Source organism: Amphiprion ocellaris, chromosome 8 (genome assembly GCF_022539595.1).
Source record: "Amphiprion ocellaris isolate individual 3 ecotype Okinawa chromosome 8, ASM2253959v1, whole genome shotgun sequence".
Classification (NCBI taxonomy): domain Eukaryota; kingdom Metazoa; phylum Chordata; class Actinopteri; family Pomacentridae; genus Amphiprion; species Amphiprion ocellaris.
Window position 1 is genome coordinate 5,889,709 of NC_072773.1, and position 25,802 is coordinate 5,915,510.

Genomic DNA, 25,802 nt, shown 5'->3' on the forward strand with positions numbered 1-25,802 from the left:
TTTTTGACAAGATGCAAGTAATTTTGGACAAAGTTTTGATCCATTTTTGACAAACTGCATCATTTTGATCAAATCTTTTTTTCCACTGGAGGATTTGGTCAGTTTGGACACTTTGGAAGTCACTTTGGGCAAGTTTTTGGGACATTTTCAGTCCTTTGTAGTGGAATTTTTTTCCGTTTTTTTAAATGACATAAGCTGCCTTAAAACTGCCTCCTGGTGACAGAATAACATGACACTCATATTCCCGCAAGAAATCAACTTATTTCTGATGCATTTTCTCTCCTTTTCTCTCCTTTTAATTGCCTCCTGGGTACAAATATAGTTTTCTGAATCTGAATCCCCAGAAGTATTTTCAGTGTTGAGAGGATGTATTTAAAGTTTTTCTCAAGGATGTGTTGAAGTTACATTTGGCAGCATGGGACAGCTGCTGTAGAAAAATACTGCTTGAGCCACTTTAGAAAGATTTTAAACCATTTTGGACAAAATTTTTGAGCCATTTTTGACAAACTTGGTCAAATCTTGGAGCCATTGGAGAATTTGGTCAGTTTGGACACTTTGTAGGTCACAATGGGAAAGTTGTTGAGCCATTTATTAGACATTTGTGCCATTTTGGACAAAGTTTGGTATAATTTTTTGCCATTTTGGACAAACGGCACAAACTTGTTTTTAATAAAACCAGAACATCTGAAACAAATGTTTAAAACAAACACATAGATGGAGACTGTGGCTAAAATTTAGCACAAAAAAAAATAGGCAATTTTTGTGTTAAAAATGACATTTTCAGGTCTTTCTAGAGGAATTTATTCCAATTTCATGCATTTTTTATGAGTTAAACTGCCTTAAAACTCCACCTGGTGAGATTAAAAAATTGAGCCATTGTAGAATTTAGCTGGTTTGGACTCTTTGTAAATCACTTTAGGAAAGTTTTTGGGATATGTTGCACAATTTTGAGCCATTATAATAAGTTTGTGCCATTTTGGGCAAAGTTTGAATGATTTTGAACCAATTTCAAGTAATTTTGGGCAAATGTTTTTGCTCTTTAGACAAATGGCACAAACCTTTGAGCTGTGGATGGTTTCTATAAAATCAGAAACTAAAACACAGTTTAGAAACTCCTGCTGGAGTAAAAACTGAAGTTTTTGTCTAAACGACTGTTTTCCAAACACAAAACTAGATTGTAAACAGTTGGCGGCATTAAAATGTGTAACTCAGGTTTCATTTTCACAAAAAGTCATCCCAAGATGTACCTAAAATCGAAGTAATTTTTATTAAAAATCATATTTTCAGACCTTTCTAGTGGAATATATTTCAATTTAATGCTTTTTTTATGAGTTAAACTGCCTTGAAACTCCACCTGGTGACAGTTAGAATAACATGACATTCATATTTCCATAATAAACTATTTTCTGATGCATTTCCTCTCCAGAAGTATTTTCAGTGTTCAGAAGATATTTTAAAGTTTTTTTTTAAAGTATTTGTTGAAGTTATGTTTGGCAGTGTGGGGCAGCTGAGACACTTTTTAAAGATTTTGAACCATTTCGGACATGTTTTGAGTAGTTTTTGACAAGATTCAAGTAGTTTTCAACAAAAGTTTTGAGCCATTTTTGACAAACTGCATCATTTTGATCAAATCTTTGAGCTACTGGAGAATTTAGTCAGTTTGGACACCTTGTAAGTCACTTTGGGCAAGTTTTTGGGATGTTTTGGAGAATTTTTTAAGCCATTTTTAATATGTTTGGGCCATTTTTGAACCGGATTCAAATAATTTTGATTTTTTAAGTTGTGTCATTTTGATCAAATCTTTGAGCCATTGGAGAATTTGGCCAGTTAGGAAACTTTGGGCAAGTTTGTAAGCCATTTATTATACATTTGTGCCATTTTGGACAATGTTTGGTCAGACTGGCAAATGTTTAGATGAAGAAAGTGGCTAAAATTTTGCACAAAAAATGTACGGAATTTTCATTAAAAATGACATTTTCAGGTCTTTCTAGTGGAATGTTCAGCCTCATATATTCAAATACTGCACTGAGTTTATCATGTGGGTTAATTTATTCCAATTTAATGCATTTTTATGAGTTTCAAACTCCACCCGGTGACAGAATAACATGACACTCTTATTTTCACAATAAATCAACTACTTTCTGATGCATTTTGCCTCCAGAAGTATTTTCAGTGTTCAGAGGATATATTTCAAGTTTTTCTCAAGGACATGTTGAAGTTATGTTTGGCAGCATGGGACAGCCGCCGTAGAAAAATACTTTTTGAGCCACTTTTAAAGGATTTTGAGCCATTTTGAACACGTTTTGAGCAATTTTTGATGGGATTCAAGTAATTTTGGAAAAAATTATTTGAATGTTTGAGCCATTTTTAACAAGTTTGGACCGGATTCAAGTAATTTTGACTTAAGTTGCGTCATTTTGATCAAATCTTTGAGTCACTGGAGAATTTGGTTAGTTTGAACAATTTGTAAGTCACTTTGGGCAAGTTTTTCAGCCATTTATTATACATTTGTGCCATTTTGGACAAAATTTGGTCAGATTTTTTGCCATTTTGGACAAATGGCACAAACCTTTTTTTTTTTATAAAACCAGAATATTCTAAGCAAATGTTTGAAATAAACACATAGATGGAGACTGTGGCTAAAATTTAGCACCAAAAGATTGACGCAATTTTCCCTAAAGATAACATTTTCACATCTTTCTAGTGGAATGTTCAGCCTCATATATTCAAACTGCACTGAGTTTATCATGTGGGTTAATTTATTCCAATTTCATGCCTTTTTATGAGTTAAACTGCCTTCAAACTCCACCCGGTGACAGTTAGAATAACATGACACTCTTATTTTCACAATAAATCAACTACTTTCTGATGCATTTTGCCTCCAGAAGTATTTCCAGTGAGCAGAGGATATATTTAAGGTTGCTGCAGCTCTTTAAGTACATGTTGAAGTTATGTTTGGCAGCGTGGGACAGCCGCCGTAGAAAAAAAAGGAAAAAATTGGGGCGGGTAATGCAATTTCATGCAATGACATCACTTTTCCTCCAACCCAAACAGAGATCCGCTGCAGGGAGGCGAGGAGCCGCAGAAATGAGCCTCTCATAGATGTTTGAGGCGGAAAAGCTCCCAGATTGTGCTCTCTAACCACCATGGCACGACTGCTGCAGCTCCACACCAAATGAGGTGAGTCCAAAACGACGCTTAAGGCGTTTTTCTGGGGCTGAAATGTCCGCTCGGCCGCCTGCTTTTCTGCAGGAATACCGACACTGCACGCTGGTTCATTGTTTAACATCACCGGGGAAGTGGAGCCGAGTGCGGATGTGCGGACAAAAACGTGTCCGTGCCGCTTTATTGTGGGTTTTAATCCGCGTTGTGGTGCGTTTTCTGCGGGGAACGCAAAGGGCGGAGCGGCGGTGTCGGAGGGGACCAGTGTCGATGCAGGTTTGGGGCTTTTTTTCGGGCCCTGTCCCCAAGAAAAAACCCGACATTTTCCCGGATCCTTCCACCTCCAGTCGGACCAGCTGAATACATGTCAGCTGAGGAAGCCAGAGCCTCGAAAATGAAGTGGATCCATCAGTTTGTGTTGCAGGAGATCCAGACTGATGCTCCTCCAGCAGCAGCTTTAGATGTTTCTGCTGCAGGATGCAGTGCAGGAAAAACACCCAGTTTTAGATGAGAAAATGAAGAAGTTTGGAGCATTTCTGGTCTGCAGATGATTTAAAGTCTCCTTCCACACAAAAATAGCTTCTTACTTTGCACAAAGATGCTGAAAAAAGAGAAATTTAACTTAAGTTTGTTGCCTTAACTGTGAATTTAGGGTTGAAACTTGAAGATTTTTATATAGTCCATCAGTTTTTGAGAGTAAAAATATCCATATCTTATCATAGTTTCTGGATTTTTCACCTAGAAAGAAGTAGATGTGATATAAAAACACTTACTATTGCTTGTCAAACAGAAAAGATTCTTATTAAAAGCAGAATATTTACATTTTTCTTTCATAATGAATCACTATCATAAGGAAATCTGAGGAATCTCTGACACATAAAAGTATTTTATGTCCGATAAGATCAGAACTATGTGAACACAAAGTTTAGAAGAAAAAACATCTGATCTGTGTGACGGAAAAAGGTCTTCTAAAACGCATTAAAGAGGCAGAAATGCTGTATTTTCATCATGTGTTGTGTTCTTTTAATCATGCATGACCTTTTCACCAAAGTAGTGAAAGGAGACGTGCTTTACTTTGCCTTTGCTATTACAGATTTGCTCGGAAATTTAGCAAAAAATGTAGTTAGTTAGAGTTGATGCTGAAAAACACCATATATCATGTAAAAATCCTCAAAGGCCTCCAGAAACCATGAGCTCATGTTTGAAACTCTGTCACTGATTAGTTTCCAGAGGAACTGTTTGTAATGAGAGGAATCGACGTCAAGATGTTTCAAATACTTTGAGTTTTACAATGAAGTTTAAAACAAACAGGATCAACACTGCTTTTGAGTGATTTATTCTGTGGTTTATTCTTCGTTGGTGACTACGTTACCCACAATGCATCTCAAACGCTAATGTCAAGGTGGGAGATTCAGGTGTTTATACTGGTAGAGGCTAATATAGGTTTAATCTGCTAGCCTCAAGCAGAGATATTACATATTTAACAATGTTCGTATTGTGCAAAAAGTGCTGAACAAATGGAAATTTAACTGAAGTTTGTTGCCTTAAATCTGAATTTAACATGTGCGTTTTATGAATTAGTGTATAAACAAATCCTTGTCCATTTGGAACCTGAATTTTCACAGTTTTTGAGAGTAAAAATATTAATATCTTCATAGTTTCTGGATTTTCACCTAGAAATAAGTAAATGTGAGACAAAAAAACACTTTCTGTTGCATGTCAGACATATAATGTTCTTACTAAAAGCAAAATATTTACATTTTTCTTTCATAATGAATCACTTTTATAATGAAAGGAATTTCTGACACATAAAAGTATTTTATGTCCGATAAGATCAGAAATATCTGATTGGGTTGTAGCTGAACACAAAAGAGAAAACATCTGATCTATGAGACGTACTCAAAAACAAAAATCATATCTGATTTATTACTCGATCAAGGAATGCGATAGGGCTGGACCTGAATATCCGAATATTCAGTCATTGTGGTGGTATCCGAATATTAATTTCGAGATCCGAATACTTGGATTTCTACCTACCAACTCTGACGTCATGCTTCACTTCGCCCATCTTAGTAAACAGAGGACAAAAGCCGAAGACGGAGATATCCATGCTAATGCTAACGCTGACAGACTCCGACGATGAACACCCTGAGAAGAAAGATCAAAGTTCTTGAAAATGCCAATATTCAGATATTCGTCATTAATTGGGCCCAAATATTCGAAACTCAAAAATTGCTATTCAGACCAGCTCTAGAATGCAGTGAAGTAATGTGACTATCGGCGTAGGTTTGTTGTGTGTTCGCAACATTATTGAAAAACAGACTTATGGATTTGGATGAAATTTTCAGGGAAGGTCAGAAATGACACAAGGACCAAGTGATTATATTTTGGCAGTGATGCAGCTTATAGTCTGGATCCATGGATTTGTTAAAGATTTCTGTATTATTGTGAGATAGCAGCATGGCGTCAGTGTAACCATGACAACAAGTGAACACTACATCAGCTGCCTGCTGACGATCACATGGTTGCGATTCTACCTAAATCGGCTGCTGTGGACTTATCAGGACTTATCTTTTGGAAATGATACAAGGAACAACTGACTAAATTGTGGGGGTGTTTCTGAGTCTCATCAATTCCTGCCACCCGTTACATATTTAGGTCACGCGATTCAGTACCTGTACATAACGTACACATGCATAACACACACCTGTGCTCAGCGCAAGGTCATTTTGTTTGTGGGTGCATCTATATTAAATGGTCACATTCTATGTTGCCGTGATTTCTGATCATCAATAACTAATCAAGAAATGCTGCATTTCTAAAAAAAAAAAAAAAAACATGCTGTATTTCTGACAATGCCATATGGGGGAATGAACAGCCTTGGCGGAGTACTGTGCTCTCTGAGTGGTTTTCTTGTTTTGGATGCCTTCCTCTTCAAACTAGTCTTCTTGTGCAGTGATACTCTTCTCCCAGTGCTCCTGCAACACTCCCTGGAAGTCCTGTTATCTGAGCATCTGCTGAATCTATTAAACTGTGTCAAAACGGCTACGCTTACAACTAGAGTCGAGTCAAATCTGTGGAGCAAGACGGGTGAGAGCGGCAATTTTGTCACTGTGGGCAAATAAACTTTTGCGTTTTCAATGCGTGGGTGTTGTTTGGCAAGATGGCGAGCCCCACAGTTCAGGTTGTTTGCGGCAAATGTCCCCCCTCAGGACGTTACATTAAAACTGTACGTCAACGGCCCGACTCAGAGGGATGAATTTGCAGTATACAACCCAGTGAGCATAGGACAAAACCACAATCATGTTCTTGGTTTTGATGAAACTTCAGGCTTTTTCACTGCTGTTTGGTGTCTCGGTCGTAGTTGTAGACCCGCCTCTTGTCACCAGTGATGATCCTTAACATGTTGGATCAGCCTGACACTGAATTTGGTGCTTGCTCAAGTTTCATTTCCACTGTGAAACCATGAATATCCACCTTCAAACACCCAGAATAGAACTTCTAGGGAGCGTTTCAAATGTGGCAGGAGCACTGGGAGTAGAGTGTCACTGCACAAGAACACTACAGGGAACAGCAGCCAAAATTAATTAATGTATGGTTTTTGCTTTTTGACTGCATGTCTTAAAGATCAACTAAGAAAAACAACCCCATAATGCAATTTCTGGTTTTGGTACAGCTTAAATTGGCTAATATCGATCAGGCTGATGTAAAGGTGCAGTTTTGATGAAGTAGTTTTGCTAAATTTTTCATATTTTTTTTCTAGATCTCCAGCAAATCTGTAACAGAAAAGGCAAAGTAATGCATGACACCTTTTACTACTTCGATGAGAAGATCATGCATGATGGCAAAATTTAAAAGTGTTTTTTGTTTTTAGTAGGCACAGACTGAACTTTCTGATGACACTAGCATGTATTTTGGTCACAAAGATGGAGCATCATGAAGGTGGATTGTTTGTTAAATATCAATGATTTAAAAAAAAAAAAAAAAAGATCTCATAAACACTGTTGGCCTAAAAAGATCAAACCATCCTAGTCAGTATAGGTAGGGCTTCAGCAAAGACTGTTTTATCAACAGAACATTGTAAAATACTGAAAAATTCTTCTTAAATTGCTAAACTTTAGGTTTGCGCTCACAGAAGACAAAAGCAGGAACCAAAGAATTTCTGGCCCCTTTTCTGCTTTAAAGTGATTTGGTTATCAAAACGTTTGCAGATTACATCTCTGTGGTTTTCTCTCCAGTTGTAGCTGCATCAGCCAGAACTCATCTGCAGCTTTGACAATGCTGCTTTTCAGTGAATGCGATACCCTCCACATTTTCTGAATGGCATCCCGGTCACGAGGAGTGGATTGTTTCCTGTTTGTTTACACCTTGTGAGGAATTTACTGACAATAAAACATGTGCCAGTAATCTCAGTAAGTCGTCGACCCGGTCGGAGATTAAATGAGATTAAAAAGCGTCTAAGAAATCGCTGTTTAGCTTTTAAACAGTCACTTTTTTGTGTTGTTGGAGAAAAACACGCATGTTTAACGATGTGCTGGTTGGAGGCCAGACATCCGCTCATGCTGTTTTCATTGTCTCATCGCTTTCTGAGCCGAGTCCAAGCTCCGGGTCAGAAGAAATGAGGATGGAAGGATTGTTTCTGAATTACAGTCTCGCAGCGATGGCCAGAATTCAGGCTGTGAAATATTTAGGTTTCGCTGAAGATCCGCTCGATGAATCTTTCGGTGTTTGCATGCGGCTTTTTCTTTTTCCTAATTTGAGAAGAAGTGACGTTCGCTTCATGCCTCTTCCAGATTGTCTGCTGATGTCATGTTGCAGTTTGTTGTTATTGGCTGTTGCAGACAAACACCATATATCATGTAAAAGTCCACAAAGGCCTCCAGAAACCATGAGCTCATGTTTGAAACTCTGTCATTGATTAGTTTCCTGAGAAACTGTTTTTAATGAGAGGAGTCGAGGTCAAGTTTTACAACAGACAGTTTAAAACAAACGTGATCGATGCTGCTTTTGTGTGATTTGTTCCGATGGTTTATTCTTCGCTGGCGACTACATTACCCACAATGCATCTCTCACTGTTCAGGTGGGAGATTCAGGTGTTTATACAGGTAGAGACTAATATAGGTTTAAACTGCTAACCTCAAGCAGAGATTTCCCATATTTAATGTTCTGTAGTACTTGTAAGCACAACAATGTGTAAAATCTGAGGAATCTGACAGAAATATTTGATTGGGTTGTAGCTGAACACAAAATACCGAAGAGAAAACATCTGATCTGTGTGATAGATAAATTTTTCTGTAACACATTAAGCAGACAGAAATGTTATATTTTCATCATGTCTTGTGTTCTTTGAATCATGCATGACCTTTTCATCGAAGTAGTGAAAGGAGACATGAGTTAATTTACCTTTTCTGTTACAGATTTGCTTGGAAATTTAGCTAAAAATTGAGTTAGATGTGATTAGAAACTTGACAAATATAGCATCTATACTGATAGCTTTAGCCATAATTCAGCCAGATGTATTGAATCAGTGTGTTTGTAGGGTCATAAATAACAAGAAGTGTGTGCATTATGGGGTTGCTTTTTTTTTTTTTAGTACATTTTTATAAGGTGCAGTCAACAAGCAAAAACCATACCTGATTTAATTTCAACAGAAGAGAAAAAAGCCACATTTTTCTTTCGTTTGTATTCAGAAAATGAACATATTCATAGTTTTCTAGATGGCCATGATTATTATTAACAGTAAAGGCTGAAAAAATCTGCACACGGTCAATAAGAAAAGACTTGTTTAGACCATAAATATGTTAAAATATAAAATAAACATCCATTAAGACAGCAGAACACTTTCACCTGTAGGTCTGCACAAATTAATGCTGCAGTTTTCTGTCTTTGTAAACACTGAGGGAGCAGCCATCTTGTTTGAATAAACTTTTCTAAACTGTTAGTGTGAACAGACACGTTTAAGGTTCTGGCTTCAGGAAGGACAATTAAAATGTAATATTCAATTAGTTAAATGTACTATTCACTCAGTGTCTCTGCAGTTTTCAAGGCTAACCCTGCTAGCATGCTATAGCTGCCAGAAACTTTGGGTGGAACTTGTTCTTGTTGGTGGAGACGGTTACATCAACAGAAATAGTCGAACCGAGGAAAAGTCATTTTGAAGCGAAAGCTGTGTAAAATAAGAACTGGGATAAATACAGAGTCCTGTTTAACATCTGAAACCAAAGACTCCTGACTGTGCTTCCCAGTCTTGTTATGTGGGTCATTCTAGAATTGGAGGACACTTTGGCTTCAGAATTTTTGACAAATATTGCTTTGTGTAAACACTGCCTGCAGTTAAGCCAAAAACTCCCAGAATTTTTGTCACAAGACTCTTAGTCGCAGCTGAGTCACTGATGCCTTCAAAGTTGCATGGAAGATCACAGAATTTTTAGTTTTTTACAGAATCTGGTTTGTACCAATGGTTTATTTTTGGCGATTTTTTAAAAAGACATGTAGAATCAAGTGATTTTGGGTAAATGTCTTTAATTGGTATTTTAGGCTTTCTTTGTGTTTTTACAGCTTCTGGCTCTGATAAATGGTGTAGTTTTGGTCGGTTTGATCAGCCTTTGAAAGCCGTCGGCAGGTTTTGAGGTTTAAAGTGAGCTCAGAGGAACGTTCAACCTTCAGCAGACGAAGATAAAAACATCCTTGAGTAGTCAAACTGAAGCTCAAACCCCCTCGAGTTTAACCCGGTTTCTAGCAGAGCTGCTGTAAACGTGTCGTCTAGTTTTGCTAATTGTTGGGAATTGTTGGTCTATTCGTGTAGCTGGAAGAGTTCAGACATGGAACTGGGAGGATCTGTGGTTGAATGTGTCGCATTTGGACCGGCGTCGGTGAAGAACGTCCTGAGGAATGAGCTCAGATAAATGTGGTTCCACTCTGCGTTACATTTATGGTCTCGTGTTCGATTGAAGTTTTGCGAGCTCCCCCTCCGTCCCAGTGCAACTTTCAGATAGCGTATCCGAGCTGCATTACATCACGGGCGGCCGAGCCAGCAACTTATTGGAGGGTAATGGGCAGAGTAAGTGCAGGCGGCTCTAATCGCTCACAGATGTTGGGAACGCCTCGGTGTCCTGCTGTCAGATGCTGTTCGGGCTTTATTACCAGGAGGAAACGTGGCGCGGAGTAAGTGTTTAATTTGGCTGTTGGTTCTGTTAACTGGTTCTAGTTATTAAATCCTTTATTAGCGGTCACAGTCCAGCAGGGAGCGGCAGAGTCGGAGCGATTAGCCGACTAATTGGTTCGTTGGACGACGAAGTGACAAACCAGAAAAGCTAGACAGGACTTTTACTGCAAACTGCAAAACACGTTCTCTTAGTTAGCAACCCAAAAAATGCCGAAATTAAACATGACTGTCCTCAAACAAACCCGTTTTATCGTCTTTTACTGAATCTGGTCATTGAAAACGGTTCATTTTGTGGCAAATTATTGAATAAAACATTAAGAATGAAGAGATTTACGGTAAATTAAATATGTTTAATTTTTTGCTCAGATTTGGTTGATGTAGCTGAAATGCTTAGTTCAAGGACAGTCAGAAAGTTGAAATCCCAACAATTCATCCAGTTTTTACAGTTTCTTGCCACGATAGTTGGTTTAATTTTTAGCTAAAAGTAACTTCTCAAGTCTTAATTTTTATCTTAAATTTAGTTGTTTGTCCCAATAAAACTAAAGGTTCCACATTAGTTAAAAAAAAACTTGAAAATCTGACAGTTCTTCACTGTCTTCAAACACACCAATTTTATCATCTTTTACAGTATCAGCAGTTGATTTTGTTGGGGGCAAATTATTTAATGATACCTGAAGAATGAAATGATTTAAATTCAATATCTTTAATTTTTTGCTAAGATTTTTTTTTTAACGTGAAATGATTAGTTCAAGGACAGTCAGAAAGTTGAACCCCAATAATTCGTCCAGTTTTTACAGTTTTTTGTCATGACAGTTGGTCTAATTTTGTCTATTTATTATAAATAATAACATTCCTTCCAAGACTGCTGATGAGTTCTGGGGTTGTAGACATACGATGCTTTGTATTATTCTAATTTGTGCTTCTTCATATCCTCATTTTGCTACAAAATAAAACATGACTGTCCTCAAACACACCAGTTTTATCGTCTTTTACAGAATCTAGTCACTGTCAACAGTTTATGTTTTGGCAAATTATTAAACAAGACATTAAGAATAAAGTGTTTTAAATGAAATATCTTTAATTATTTGCTCAGATTTGGTCAAACTGGTTAACAGATAGAAAAATAAATCATTAGCTGCAGCTTCTAAAGAGAATGTACAATTTGTTGTTTTTTTCCTGTTTTAGTCAATTAAAAAGCCAAAAAATGTTGAGAAAATTACCTTTAAATGTCTTCAAATGTCTAAAACCAAAGATTTAGTCTGCAGTGACATAAAACAGAAGCAGATTCACACTGAAGAGGCTGCAGAGATTTAAATTTGGTTTAACAATGAGTAGATTTGAAGGACAGTTAGTGATTTTTTTTTCTCTGTTTTTGTCTGCATTGAGGCTGACTTTGGTTTCTTGAGGCAACATGTGGTTTTATGGAGCAGAAGAACTTTTTTTTTTCTGCCCTCAAGGTCGACCTGCCTGTGAAATATCACTTTATTGGGTCGCAGGTCGCAGCTTTTACAGGGAGGGAAGAGCGACGGGGCGATAATTCAGCGGGTTTGAAGTGTGCTGGGGGTTTTCAGACGGGTCAGAACCTCCTCCATCGTCTACAGCAGCGCTTTGAAGATGCGTTTTGACTCCTTCTTATCGGGGTCGGCTGCATGCAGGTGTAGTTTCCGTAATTATACACCAAACGCACCTCTGGAGCCGCATTAGCATAGCCACATATTCTGCAGTTTCCCCACGGAGTCGACACGACGGAGCTCCCAGCAGGAGGCGAGTCGCTGAGAGCTTCACCATCTTCACCATCTTCATCAGTGTTTACACGCACACAAAGCAGATTCACATCAAAGGAACGTTCCACAGCAGCGTCCCTGCAGCCCTGTGTTTCCTCCTCGGCAGCTTCTGGGGATCATCTGAAGCCTCCATCTTCACACCAGCTCCAGAGGAACCCTCCCAGCCGAGGAATCTGCGGCCGCACAAACACTGAAGCTGGCAAAACACGCCGCTTCAGCCGCCGCAGCTGCAACAAACATCCAATTCATGAGGCAGCGCCAGAGAAAATATGGCCTGGAATGTAGCTTTAATCAATTCAAGCTAACCGGGTCGCTGCCACGTCCTGTTTGGCCAAAAAAGGATTAAATGGTCACAGTTTTTGTTGGGTTTATAATGCAGGAGCAGACTGTTGGGTTCAGGGTTTAGTATATGTGTAAAATATTAGACTTTATCAGTTAGTTCGCAAGATTATTAAAGTAATTCTTTTTCAGCTTCTTATTTCTGGGACATAAATGAGTCTTAAATGTATATTTAAGTTTAGGAGGCTCAAAAAAAATCATCTTCCAATGTCTAAAACCAAACATATTTAGTCTCCCAAGACATTTCCAGGAATTATTTACGTGATTCTGATTCATATTCTCATTTCTGAGCCACAAATGAGTTTTAAATGTACATTTTGGTTCAAAATTGTGAGAAAATGATCTTCAAGCGTCTTCCAATGTCTAAAACCCAAGACATTTAGTCTACCAAGACATTTGCAGGAATTATTAAAGTAATTCTGATTCAGATTCTCATTTCTGAGTCATAAATGAGTTTTAAATGTACATTTAGGTTTAGGAGGCTTTGATTAAAAGTCAAAAAATTGTGAGAAAATGATCTTCAAATATCTTCCAATGTCCACAACCAAACGTATTTAGTCTACCAGACACTTCCAGGAATTATTTAAGTGATTCAGATTCAGATTCTTATTTCTGAGTCTTAAATGTACCTTAATGGTTTAGGAGGCTTTAGGAGGTTAGATTATTATAAATAAAACTGGAACTCCTGCGTTACTTCAAAGAAAGTTGGAAATAGAACAATTCTTCCAGTTGGATTTTGACAAAACAACAACAACAATACATGGACATACTTTCAGGTTTGACCTTCAAACATCTTCAAATATCTAAAATCAAAGATATTTGGCTTTTGTTTTCTCATGTCCGGATGTTTAGCTTAAATTTATTTGTTCCAATAAAACTGAAAGTTCCACTTGAGCAGTTCATAGAAAGTTGGAAATCCAACAATTCTTCCTGTTTTTACAGTTCACTGTCAGGATGATTGGTTGGATTTTCACAAATTTAAAATAACAGTTTATGCAGGGCTGAGCTGCAAATAATGGTTAATTTCTTCATGTTTTCCCAATGTTGTTTGTGTTTTAGTCAATTAAAAGGAAAAAAATTGTGAGAAGATGATCTTCAAACCTCTTCCAATGTGTAAAACCAAGCAAACTTAGTCTACCAAGACATTTACAGGAATTATTTAAGTGGTTCTGATTCAGATTCTTATTTCTGAGTCTCAAATGTACTTTTAGGTTTAGGAGGCTTCACATTATTCTGACTTTTGCTTCCTCACAACCTTAAATTTAGTTTTTTGTTCCAATAAAACTGAAAGTTCCACATACGTAGTTCAAAGAAAGTTGAAAATCCAACAATTCCACCTGTTTTTACAGTTTCTGGTCAGGATAATTGGTTGGATTTTGGCAAAATGACAACAAAAAACATGGACATACCTTTAGTTTTGACCTTCAAACGTCTTTGAATATCTAAAATCAAAGATATTCGGGTTTTGCTTTCTTGCGTCCTGATTTTTAGCTTAAATTTAGTTGTTTGTTCCGATAAAACTGAAAGTTCCACATGAGCAATTCAAGGAAAGTTGGAATTCCGGCATTTCTTACTGTTTTTACCGTTCACTGTCAGGATGATTGGTTGGATTTTGGCTAATTTAATATAAAATAACTCAATTTCTGCAGAGTTGAATTTCAAATAATGGCTAGTTTCTTTGTTTTCCCAATGTCTGTGTTTTAGTCAAAAGTAAAAAAAAAAAAAAAAAAAAATAGAAAAAATTATCTTCAAACGACTTCCAATGTCTAAAACTAAAGATAACGAAGACATTTGCAGGAATTATTTAAGTAATTCTGATTCAGATTCTTATATCTGACTTTTAAATGTACTTTTAGGTTTTGACTTTTGCTTCGTCATGACCTTAAATTTAGTTGTCTTTTCCAAAACAAAACTGAAAGTTCGACATGAGTAGTTCAAAGAAATGTGTCCTGTGATGATCGGTTTGAGGTTTCGGCGTTATTCGGGCTGTTGAACAGAGTTTTCTTTGTGCAGAGCTGCAGTTTATTTTCATTTTTCCTTAAAACAAGTTGTTGTTGAGGAGCTGTACGCGCCCTCCCCCCGCCCCGGCAGCCTCCCACAAGGTGCTCAGTGAACTTGAGTGTTTTCTCACCGACTTCCTGTTTCTGAAGCACCTCAGAAAACATCGACTCCTCCCTTCGGATCCGAGCAGATTCTTTCAGAGGCTTAAACACAGATCTCCGTATATAAACCTCCACATTATCAGAGCCAGAAATAGTTCGTCCTCTTGGCCAGACTTTGGGAAAAGGATGTGGACGATGAGCCCTGACGGCTGCTGAACAGATGTGTCCAGATGTGGAGGAGCTGGTTGATCTCCGTCCGGCTTCATGTCGGCGATGAAGAGAAGAACTTCACGTGAAGTTGTTAATTAATCGCAAACATCCTTCCGAGACTCATGAGAATTTAATATGACGGGAGATGAAACGGCGGAAATAAAGTCGCTGCCGCAGCAGAAAAGTTACTGAGAGCGATTTACAGGCAAGCAGAGGAGAACAAAAAGATGTGAATAATTCAAGGGAAGCCTCAGTGTGTGAAGAAATAACAGGAAAACTAAAATATATAAGCATCTCGTCAAAAAAGTTTAGTCACTAAGCAGCTCAATCATTTACACGACTGTTCAAAAGTTTGGGGTCACCCAGGTAATTTAATGTTTTCCATGAAAACTTACACTTTTATCCATGTGCTAACATAACTGCACAAGGGTTTTCTAATCATCAATTAGCCTTTCAACACCATTAGCTAACACAATGTAGCATTAGAACACAGGAGTGATGGTTGCTGGAAATGTTCCTCTGTACCCCTATGGAGATATTCCATTAAAAATCAGCTGTTTCCAGCTACAATAGTCATTTACCACATTAACAACGTCTGTACTGGATTTCTGATTCATTTAATGTTATCTTCATCGAACAGTAATGAATGTTTGGTAACGATGGCGTTTTTAATCGTCTTCAGACTTGTTTTATCGTCTTTTACAGAATCTTGTTGCTTTATTTTTTGGCAAATGAGACACACAGAATGAAGTGATTTTTATTTAATATCTTGGTTTTTAGATTTAATTTGGTTGAAACTAAAACTGTAAGTTATGATTACTTCAAGGACTGTCAGAAAGCTGAAAATCCAACCGTTCTTACTGTTTATGCAGTTTCTTGTCATGATAATGTAGAGATACAGTTCTTACAATGTTCTAGTTTCTTCACATTCTCTCTCCTGTGATCAGAAATATCCTGCTGTTACTCTGCATGAATATTAAGTATAAGTCTTTGTACAGTCGAGTTCGTCACCCTTCATACCTGCACATGTTGAAGATAAACATAGTTCTTATTACAGATTTACTTTATCCTTATTGTTTTACATCTCTTTGCAGTTGTTTTGTGTCTCTGTGTTTTGTTTTTGTAGTTTTTGATGTCTTGTAGTTTTCTGTCTCTGCAGTTGTTTTATGTCTTTTTGTGGTAGTTGTGTCTCTGTAATTGCTTTGCATCTATTTGTGGTCATTTTGTGTTTATTGTGATAGTTTTGTGACCATTTGTGTTCATTTTGTGTCTCTGTGTTCATTTTGTGACCATTTGTGGTCATTTTGTGTCTCTGTGTTCATTTTGTGACCATTTGTGGTCATTTTGTGATAATTTTGTGACCATTTGTGGTGATTTTGTGTGTCTTTGTGGTCATTTTGTATCTCTTTGTGGTCATTTTATTACCATTTGTGGTGATTTTGTGTCTCTATGGTCTTTTTGTGACCATTTGTGGTCATTTTGTTTCAGTTTGGCGTCGTTTTCTGTCTTTTTGTGCTCATTTTGTGACCATTTGTGGTCCTTTTGTGACTTTTTGTGGTCATTTTGTGACCATTTGGGGTTATCTTGTGTCTCTTTGTGGTCATTTTGTGACAATTTGTCATCATTTTGTTTCTCTTTGTCGTCATTTTGTCTTTTTGTAGGTTTTTATGTCATTTTGTGGGTGCTTTGTGTCTTTTTGCAGACAATATTTGGCATTTGTGCTTGAAAAACATAATTTTCTAAAAAGAATTCCTAATAAGTTTGGTGAAAGTTCCTTCATGTGTGTCTGTGCGACCGACCGCGGTTAAAACTGAGCCAGAAATCCTGATTTAAGCCCAGAGTTATCTGGATAACCTCAGAACCACCGTCTCACCTGTTTCTCTGTTCGACTCGCCTCATGTCTTGTTCAGCTCCACATTTTTTCCAGACTTGTCAGGGTTCAGTAGTTTGATGTGAAAATGAGTCACTGAGGATCTGCAGCTCCACTCTTTGCCGACACACATGGAAACGAGATGCAGTTGTTCGTCTGGCGGGAGGTTCTGGTTTGAGGCTCGGCTGCAGGGGACACAACCTCTCGGGATTTTCATTGTGGAGCTTTTATGATGGTAGAAATGAAACGGAGTGAACACTTTGAATTTTTTCACGTGAGGGATTTATTAAGGTCACTGTAGATCTGGAACGAAGCTCGGAACAAAGAAGAGCTGCACAAAGCTGTACACCTGAACATTTTCATTATCGCACAGATGATTTTTAAAATTATTTCCCCGTTAACGGTTTGATCTATGAAATGAAACCAGACTTTCCTGAAGCGCAAAGGTCTAAAAATTGTATCACAGATGGCAAAAAAGAATGTTTTTGAAGCCGGGAATGAGTTTTTTTGAGGACATTTCATGTTTGTTGTCATTTTAATAGTCTGATGAGTCATTTCACTCATTTTCTGACCTTAAAAGAAGCTTTTTTCAGTCCTCGCTAAGAGTTTCTGCTCTTTAAAATATCTGAAATGCTCACTAGATGTTTTAGTGCACATCAACTGCTTTAAAGAAAAGTGAAATAAACCTAAAATCAATACATTTCTATATGCAGCGCTTCAGCCAACAATTATTTCCTTGATTAATTGTGAAAAAATACCATTTACCGTCGCTCAGACAGACTATGACGTCTACAATTTAGTCTGATTAATTTTCTAAAAGCAAAGATTCCTACGTCAGTGTTACATATGACAAGAAAATGAATAAAATTAACACATTTGAGGCTGTTTTACGTCTCTTTATGGTGGTTTTGGGCCTTTTTTGTGGTTGTTTTGTGTCTATTGGTTGTTATGTGTTTTTTTGTGATTGATTTGTGTCTTTGTGGTCATTTTGTGTTGCATTGTGGTGTTGTGTTTCTCTATGAGGTTGCTTTGTGTTTCTTGGTCGTCAGTTTCTATCTCTCTAGTTGTTTTGTGTCTATTTGTGGTTGTTTTGTGTCTGTAGATGTTTTGTGTGTCTTTGCAGTTGTTTTGTCTATTTGCTGTCATTTTGTGTCTGTTTGTGGTTATTTTGAAGTGGTTTCGTGCCTTTTTGCAGTCTTTTTGTGGTGTTTTGTGTCTCTTAAGGGTCCTTTAGTATCATTTTGTTGTAGTTTTCTGTCTCTTTGTGGTCAGTTTCTGTTTCTCTCCAGTGGTTTCATGTCTCTTTTTGGTTGTTTTGTATCTTTGTGGTTGTTTTGTGTGTCTTTCCAGTAGTTTTGTGTGTCTTTGTAGTTGTTTTGGTCTTTGTGGTTGTTTTGTGTGTCTTTGTAGTTTTGTCTATTTGCAATCATTTTGTGTCTGTTAGTGGTTATTTTATGCATATGTGAAGTGGTTTTGTGCCTCTTTGCAGTTGTTTTGGGTTATTTTGTGGTTGTTTTGTGTTCATTTCTGATGGTTTGTGTCTGTCATTGATTTGCAATTGTTTAGTCTGTTTTTTCTACAGTTTTGTGACTCTTTGTAATTGTTTTATGTCTTTTTGTGGTTGTTTCTCACTCCTAACAGTTTTTACTCTTTGTCTCTGTATTTTTGTTTTTTGTGGTGATTTTGTGTCTCTGCAGTAGTTTTGTGTCTCTTTGTCATAATTTTGTGTCTCTTTGTACTTATATTATGTCCATTTCTGATGGTTGGTGTCTCTTTGCAGTTGTTTCGTCTGTATTTGTTATTGTTTTGCACCCCTCATAAATTTTTTGTGTCTCTTTGCAGACCATAATTGATGTTTTTGCTTGTTAAAACTTTTGGCTTTCGGCTAATTTCTCCCAGCTTTAAATAGATGCCATCAGTGAAGCAGACCTCAGGCTTTAACCTCCTAATGAGGCTTCATGCAAATCACCACGAGGCTTCTAGAGGACCTCTGGAGGTTTTTATGGCCCCAGCTGTGGACCTGCATATCCCAGTGTTGCGTTACTTCGAGGTGGATTAGCCCTCCATCGTCACTCGGAGCTGCGCACATTAAACTGTCCGGACCTCAATGGGCGTTTGTGCCCCGCGAGGCAGATTTACGGCTTTAATTCAGACGCTTCCCGCTCCAGCAGCAGCAGCGACGGACCATCTGCTGACACACCACTGCTCCTCCAGTCTGAAATAACGGCTGTTTTAGTTATCGATCAGTCTTTTGGTCGCTTTGTCAATGAATCAGCGGATCTGTAAAGTGGAAGCTAATGAAGGAAAATCAGTTTATTAGAGTCCAAAAACAAAAAGGTCTTGAATTTTGTGTCACATATGACGAGAAAAAAGTTTGATTCCCATATCTGAGAAACCAAGAATGATGGTGGTGGTTTTGTGTCTATTAGTAGTAGTTTTGCATATCTGTAGTCATTTTGTGGCTTTTTGTGGTCATTTTTGTGTCTTTTTGTGGTAGTTCCGTGTATATTTGTGGTCGTTTTCCATCTCATTGTGGTTGTTTTGCATATCTGTAGTCATTTTGTGGCTTTTTGTGGTCATTTCTGTGTCTTTTTGTGGTAGTTCCGTGTTTATTTGTGGTCGTTTTGCGTCTCCTTGTGGTTGTTTTGCATATTTGTAGTCATTTTGTGGCTTTTTGTAGTCGTTTTTGGTAATTTTCCAGTCTTTTTGTGTCTCTTTGTGGTCATTTTTGTGTCTTTTTGTGGTAGTTCCGTGTATATTTGTGGTCGTTTTGCATCTCATTGTGGTTGTTTTGCATATTTGTAGTCATTTTGTGGCTATTTGTAGTTGTTTTGGGTAATTTTCCAGTCTTTTTGTGTCTCTTTTGTGGTCATTTGTGTCTTTGTTTGGTAGTTTTGTGTTTGTTTGTAGATGCTTTGTGTGTCTTTGTGGTTATTTTGCGTATCTGTGGTGTTTTTGTGGTTGTTTTGCATCTCTTGTGTTAGTTTTGTTTCATTTTCCAGTCATTTTGTGTCTCTTTATGGTTGCTTTGTGTGTCTTTGTATTTATTTGTGGTCATTTTGTCCCTCTTTGTGGTCATTTGTGTCTTTTTGTGGTAGTTTAGTGTTTGTGGTCATTTTGTGTCTCTTTGCAGTTGTCCTGTGTCTTTTTGTGGTTGTTTTGTGTTGCATTATGGTCATTGTGTGTCTTTTTGTGGTAGTTGTGTGCATTTATTTGTGGTGGTCTTGTGTCTCTTTATGGTTGTTTTATGTGTCTTTGTGGTCATTTTATGCCTTTTTTGTTTATTTGTGGTTGTTTTGCATCTCTTGGTGTAAGTATTGTGTCTTTTTCCAGTCATTTTGTGTCTCTGTGGTCATGTGTGTCTTTCTGTGGTAGCTTTGTGTTTATTTGTGGTTATTTTGTGTCTCTTTGTGGTTATTTTGTCCTCTCTTTGCAGTAGTTTTGTGTCTCTTTGATTGTTTTGTGTATATGTGGGGGTTTTGTGTCTTTTTGCAGTTGTTTCATTTAATTTCGTCCAATGTGACGTTTTCACATTTTTTTCCTCCAAGAGTCCCAAAATATTAAATTTACACTCAGCTACGTTTTGAATTATCCATTAAAATGTGCAGCACCTTAAAGAAAAACTACAAATGATGCTTTTTCTGCCACCTTTATTTCAGCAAATTTTGTAATTTGTCGTATTATTTTGGGAAAAAATACCAGAAAGCGGTAAAAAATGTCCATCACTTCTTCTTAACACCTAAAAAAAAGCCGATATTTAGCTACTTAGGGCCTCTTTAATGTGAAGATCTACTGATTTTTCTTCACATCCCAAAAAATGCCAAACATCCTGTCAATATAAAGCTTTATGCTTGTCTTTGCCTTGTATGACAGAAGTTGAACATATCTGACTTATTATAGTAAATTAGTCAGTTAATGGGAAACTTCTTTGCATTTTCCCCCCCATTTGAAGCAAAAAATATGAATCATTGTCTCATTTTAATATGTGGTTGTTCAAAAGCGTCAGATTTCATGTATAAAAAATTGTGCTAAAAGCGGGTCGACGGGAAATTTTAAAAAATATATTTATCTTGGCCAGTATTTACTGTATCAAGCTAAAATGCAACAATTACTTGTATAAATAGCCATAGTTTATTGTAACATTATTTTTAAAACAGGCAAATCAGAGGTGCTTGAGCAGAAATGGTTTTCAAAATGAGATGAAACCATCCTAAAGCCTCTCAGGTTTGTAGATTTGCTGCTTATCTTTTATAATAAATTGAAGGATTTTAGATTTTGTTTGGACAAAATGCAACATTTGAAGACATTTTGGGCAATTTTCTGATGTTGTACCAACAAAGGAGGTTTTATGAGATTCAAAACAATATCTTTAGCATATTCTGTGTTTGTAAAACAGCCGTGCAGTGAATAAGTTTCATGCTCTGTGTTGGAACTTCAAATATAACAAATTCAGACAGAGAAACAGAGAAAATAACCGATTAATCGATCAGTACCCACCGTCCTAAACGTGTCTGTGGATCAGCTGATGGATTAGTCGGCTGCAGTCTGGTTTGTTGAGGTTTTCTTTTGTTTTTTGTTCTTTTGTTTTGCTGTTTGTCGTCTCACGTAATGAGAACATGAGGAGTTTCGTGTTCCTTTTTTTTGCGTCCTCCACACCGAGCGGCTGGTTCAGATCCTCCATCGGGGGAGAAAATGGATGTTGGAGCACGACAATAGGCCTTTTATGTGCAGAGTTCTGCTCGTTCTCTTGTGTTGCTGCAGGGAAACATGTGACCGACTCATTCAGGCCTCTGACCCTCTTAGAAGAAACGTCTGCGAGCTTTAATGTGTGATGAAGCCCTGGGAGACTTTCTGTTCACGTGTTTCAGGTGACACGAGCAGAAAAGCTGCCGTTTGACTTGCTGGGTTCATCTTTCGGCTCTTTACACTCAGAAACTGTTTTTGTGTGAGCGACAACAAATCCTGTGATGGTCTTCAAGCGCTGCTTCTGTGCAAAAAACTCTTTTAAGAAGGAGATAAAATGAGAAAAAAAACAAACAACAGAACAGTGATGGTGGTTAAGATGCAACTAAATTAACAAAAATACTAAAACATTTGATTCCTTCCATGCATTTCCTCTTTTTCTCTTTTCACAGTCTGTTTAACAAGAAAAGCACTCAGAGCGCAGTCCTCCTCCAAGGCTGCTCAGTCTTTGTATCATTAACGACAGATGAAATCTTTAATAAAAATGACCTTGTGCTGAGCACAGGTGTGTGTTATGCATGTGTACGTTATGTACAGATACTGACTCGCGTGACCTAAATATGTAGCAGGCGACGGAAATTGATGGGACTCAGAAACACCCCCACAATTTAATCAGGTGTTTCCTGTATCATTTTTTTACGGATAAATCCACAGCGGTGGATTTGTAGTAGGATCACAATCATGTGATCATCAGCAGGCAGCTGACGTAGTGTTCACTTGTTGTCATGGTTACAATGATGCCGTGCTGCTATCTCTCAGTGATACAGAAACCTTTAACAAGTCCATGGATCCAGACTATAAACTGCATCACTGTTAAAATCTAATCACTTGGTCCTTGTTTCATTTCTGACCTTCCCTGAAAGTTTAATCCAAATCTCTTAATCCGTTTTTGAGTAATGTTGCACACAGACAGACAGACAGACAGACAGACAGACACAAATGTACGCCGAACATCACATAACTTCGCCGCGTTCCTTGGAGTAAAAATGTACTTTAAAAGCAGCAACCTCACAATGCAAATCCACTGATTGGATAAACTTGCAATAAAATGACATGAATCTGCCAGATTTATGGGTGAAGCTCTGACTATAGGTGCTACGTTTGTCAACTTTCTAACAAAATACAACACAATTTTGTAACAGACTGACAGACGGATAAACATACGGTGATCATCACATAAATCCGCCGGTCCTTGGTGGAATAATAATAATCTACGTTTGTGTAGATTCTCAGTCATTTCAGTCATTACAATCCTCAAATCCTCAGTAAAACTCTCCACCAGTCGGTTAGAACTGAAAAAGTTTTTTGGGTAGGAGGAGGAAAAAAAGAAGCGTGATTGATTTTAACTGAAGTTTCAAGGAAATATTAATCTAAAAAGACAAATAAAGGGACAACACAGCAGCCTGATGATGGTTAAGATGCACCTTCATCCCACATTTCCTCTTTATATTTCACTGTCTCTTCACTTTTGGCAGATTTTCCGTGCAGCTTTATTATATTTCTTATAAAAACTGTTGTGTAAGTTGATGCTGGCAGCTGATTATTGTCTAAAACTGAACTGAACTGAACGAGTTTTCAGCCGCATCAGGTTGTTCAGGTTGTAAATATTTCCACAATATCCTCAAAGTCATCTTTTGTTCATCAACAATCCACAAATAGTCAGTTTTGACTAATAATAAACCATAAATCTCAGAATTAACCAGAGACAGTTTGGATTTTTGCAGTTATAGATTATTTTTCCTGCATCTTTATGATGTTTCTGAGCAACAAATGTCCTAAAACTTCACTCTGGCAGCAGATTATTGTCGAAAACAAACTGAAATCATCCTTTAAATTGAGTTTTTAGCCACATCATAATGTTCAGGTTGTAAATGTTTGCACAATATCCTTAAATATCATTAACAATCCAGAATCAGAAATCAGAAATCCAAGCTTCCTCTAATAATAGACAGTAAATCTCAGAATTTAAGAGCTGTAACAAGAGAAAGTTTGGATTTTCTGATTAAAAAGGATCAAAACTGTTGCAAAAAGTGTTTTTCCTGCAGCTTTATGATGTTTCTTGCAAAAAAGGGTAAATTTTGACTAATAATGAACCATAAATCTCAGAATTTAAGAGCTGTAAGCAGAGAAAAGTCCTCAAAAGTCATCTTTTGTTCAGTCAACAATCCACAAAGAGTCAATTTGGACGCTTTTACATCAAAACTTGGGTTTGAGAAGCTGTAACCAAGGAAAGTTGGGATTTTCTGATTAAAAAAAAGGATCAAAACTTTTGCAAAATGTGTTTTTTGCTGTATCTTTATGATGTTCCTTGCAAAAAAAATAGTCAGTTTTGACTAATAATAAACCATAAATCTCAGAATTTAAGACCCATAACCAGAGGAAGTTTGGATTTTTGCAGTTCTGGATTATTTTTCCTGCGTCTTTATGATGTTCCTCAGCAACAACTGTCCTAAAACTTCACTCTGGCAGCAGATTATCGTCTGAAACAAGCCGAACTCGTCCTTTGAACAGAGTTTTCAGCCACTAGGTGGATTAGCGGCCGGCTGGGCAGCAGATGTGTCGCTCATAAGAGGATAAACTCTCAGTGGACTCGAGCTGCTTGTGATCTGGCTGATTTTTGATGTGAAGGTTCTGTCTTGTGTTTTTTTTCTTTTTTTTTGTCTTTTGTTGTGGTTAGTTTTAAATGCTGACCTGCAGTTCAGAGCCAATGAAACCGTCTCTCCCCTGATTTAGAACAAAGCTCCTCTGATTTCTGGTATTTTGCCGTGAATGTGGGACAAACTCACCAAACCGGCTCTGAGATGTGAACATGTGACGCCCCGAGGCCACGGATTCTGGAGTCCGGTTTGGTCGATTCAGGTCTCATGTCGACTCAATTAGGGTCAGGAGGTTAAAAAAGTCATCTTTCCCATCAGTTGGTGAGGCTCTACTGCCTCCTATTAGCACTTCATCTCGTGATCCGCCCACGTTGTTCTTGTTGTTGTTGTTGTTGTTGTTGTTGCCGTGGCTCCCGGTCGTCGTGTCATCAGACTCGGTTCTGTCTCAGACGTGGCTTCATTAACAGCCGATGAGTCAATCTGGGGTGAAAACCTGCAGAGAAACTCTTGAATCTGCCGACGGTTCAGACTCAGAAATCACTGCAACACTCTGGAGATCATTTTATGGCTTTTACCAAACAAAAACAGTCAACATTTTCTGATTTCAGGTTCTGAATTGTGAGGATTTGCTGCTTTTCTCTGTTCTGCCTGAAAGTAAATTGCATATTCAGGACAGATATAGAAAATACAGACTTTTAAAGAAGTTGCACTGGAATGTTAGAAGGCATTTTTCTCAAGCTTGATGATTATAAGCAGCCGTTTTGATAATCAGATTATCATTGAAGCCCTTTTCAGGCCACTTTCCACATTCTTAGTTGCTTTTCTATATTTTTGCATGATATGAAACTGAATATTCTGAGTGTAAGACTATTAGACAAGCTTCATTTTTCATATTGTTGATTGTGAAGATTTGCTGCCTTTCTTTGTTTTGTTTGACAGCATATTGAATATTCTGGGTTTGGGACAGTTAGACAAAACAAGACCTTTAAATAAGTCACACTGAGGTTATAGAGGGTATTTTTCTCAAGTTTGTTGATTATTAGCAGTGATTCTGATAAAGTATCATTAAAGATGTTTTCAGGCCAAAAAGAAGCGATTATTTAAACTTTCTGGATTCTCAGTTGTGAAAATTTGCTGCTTTTCTTTGTTTTGTCTCATAGCAAGTTGAATATTCTGGGTTTGGGACTGATAGTAAAAGAAAAACAGACTTTTAAATAAGTTGCACTGGAGTATTAGAAGGAATTTTATGAGAGCTTGATGATTATCAGCAGCATTTTTGCTAATCTAACAGCCATTGAAGACATTCAAGACAAAAAAAAAAAAAACACATTTTTTCAGTTTCTAGATTCTCAGTTGTAAAATTTTGCCACTTTTCCTTGTTTGGGACAAAACAAGACATTAATAGGTTAGACTGAGATTATAAAATATATTTTTCTCTATTTTTTTCTCAGCAATTCTGATAAATGAATTATCATTAAAGGTGTTTTCAGGCCAAAAGTAAGCGATTATTTACACTTTCTGGATCCTTAGTTATGAAAATTTGCTGTTCTTCTTTGTTTTGACTCAGCAAATTGAATTTTTGTTTTTTGACTGTTAGACAGATAAAAAAAACTCACACAGGGATTAAAAAAGGCATTTTTGTGAAGCTTGATGATTATAAGCAGCAGTTTTGATAATCTAATGATCACTGAAGAGATGATCATTAGATTATTAAAGATGTTCACTGTCACCCGACTCCTGACTGATTTTCCAGATTTCTGATGCCGATATTGATATTAGAGACTCAAATCGTCACTTTTCTTTAACTGATGGAGTGTTTTCTGTATGAAT

At 37.3% G+C, this 25,802-nt stretch overlaps 1 protein-coding gene across 1 annotated transcript in view; it reads left to right on the forward strand.

Annotated features, from left to right (window-relative positions):
- Positions 1-3,022: 3,022 nt before the first annotated feature.
- The window catches only part of nckap5l (NCK-associated protein 5-like), a 59,224-nt gene continuing 36,444 nt past the window's right edge, over positions 3,023-25,802 (forward strand). Inside the window, exon 1 of the mRNA XM_055013203.1 lies at positions 3,023-3,180. The gene's annotated coding sequence lies outside the window, so the exon portion shown is untranslated. The remainder of the gene's footprint in view (positions 3,181-25,802) is intronic.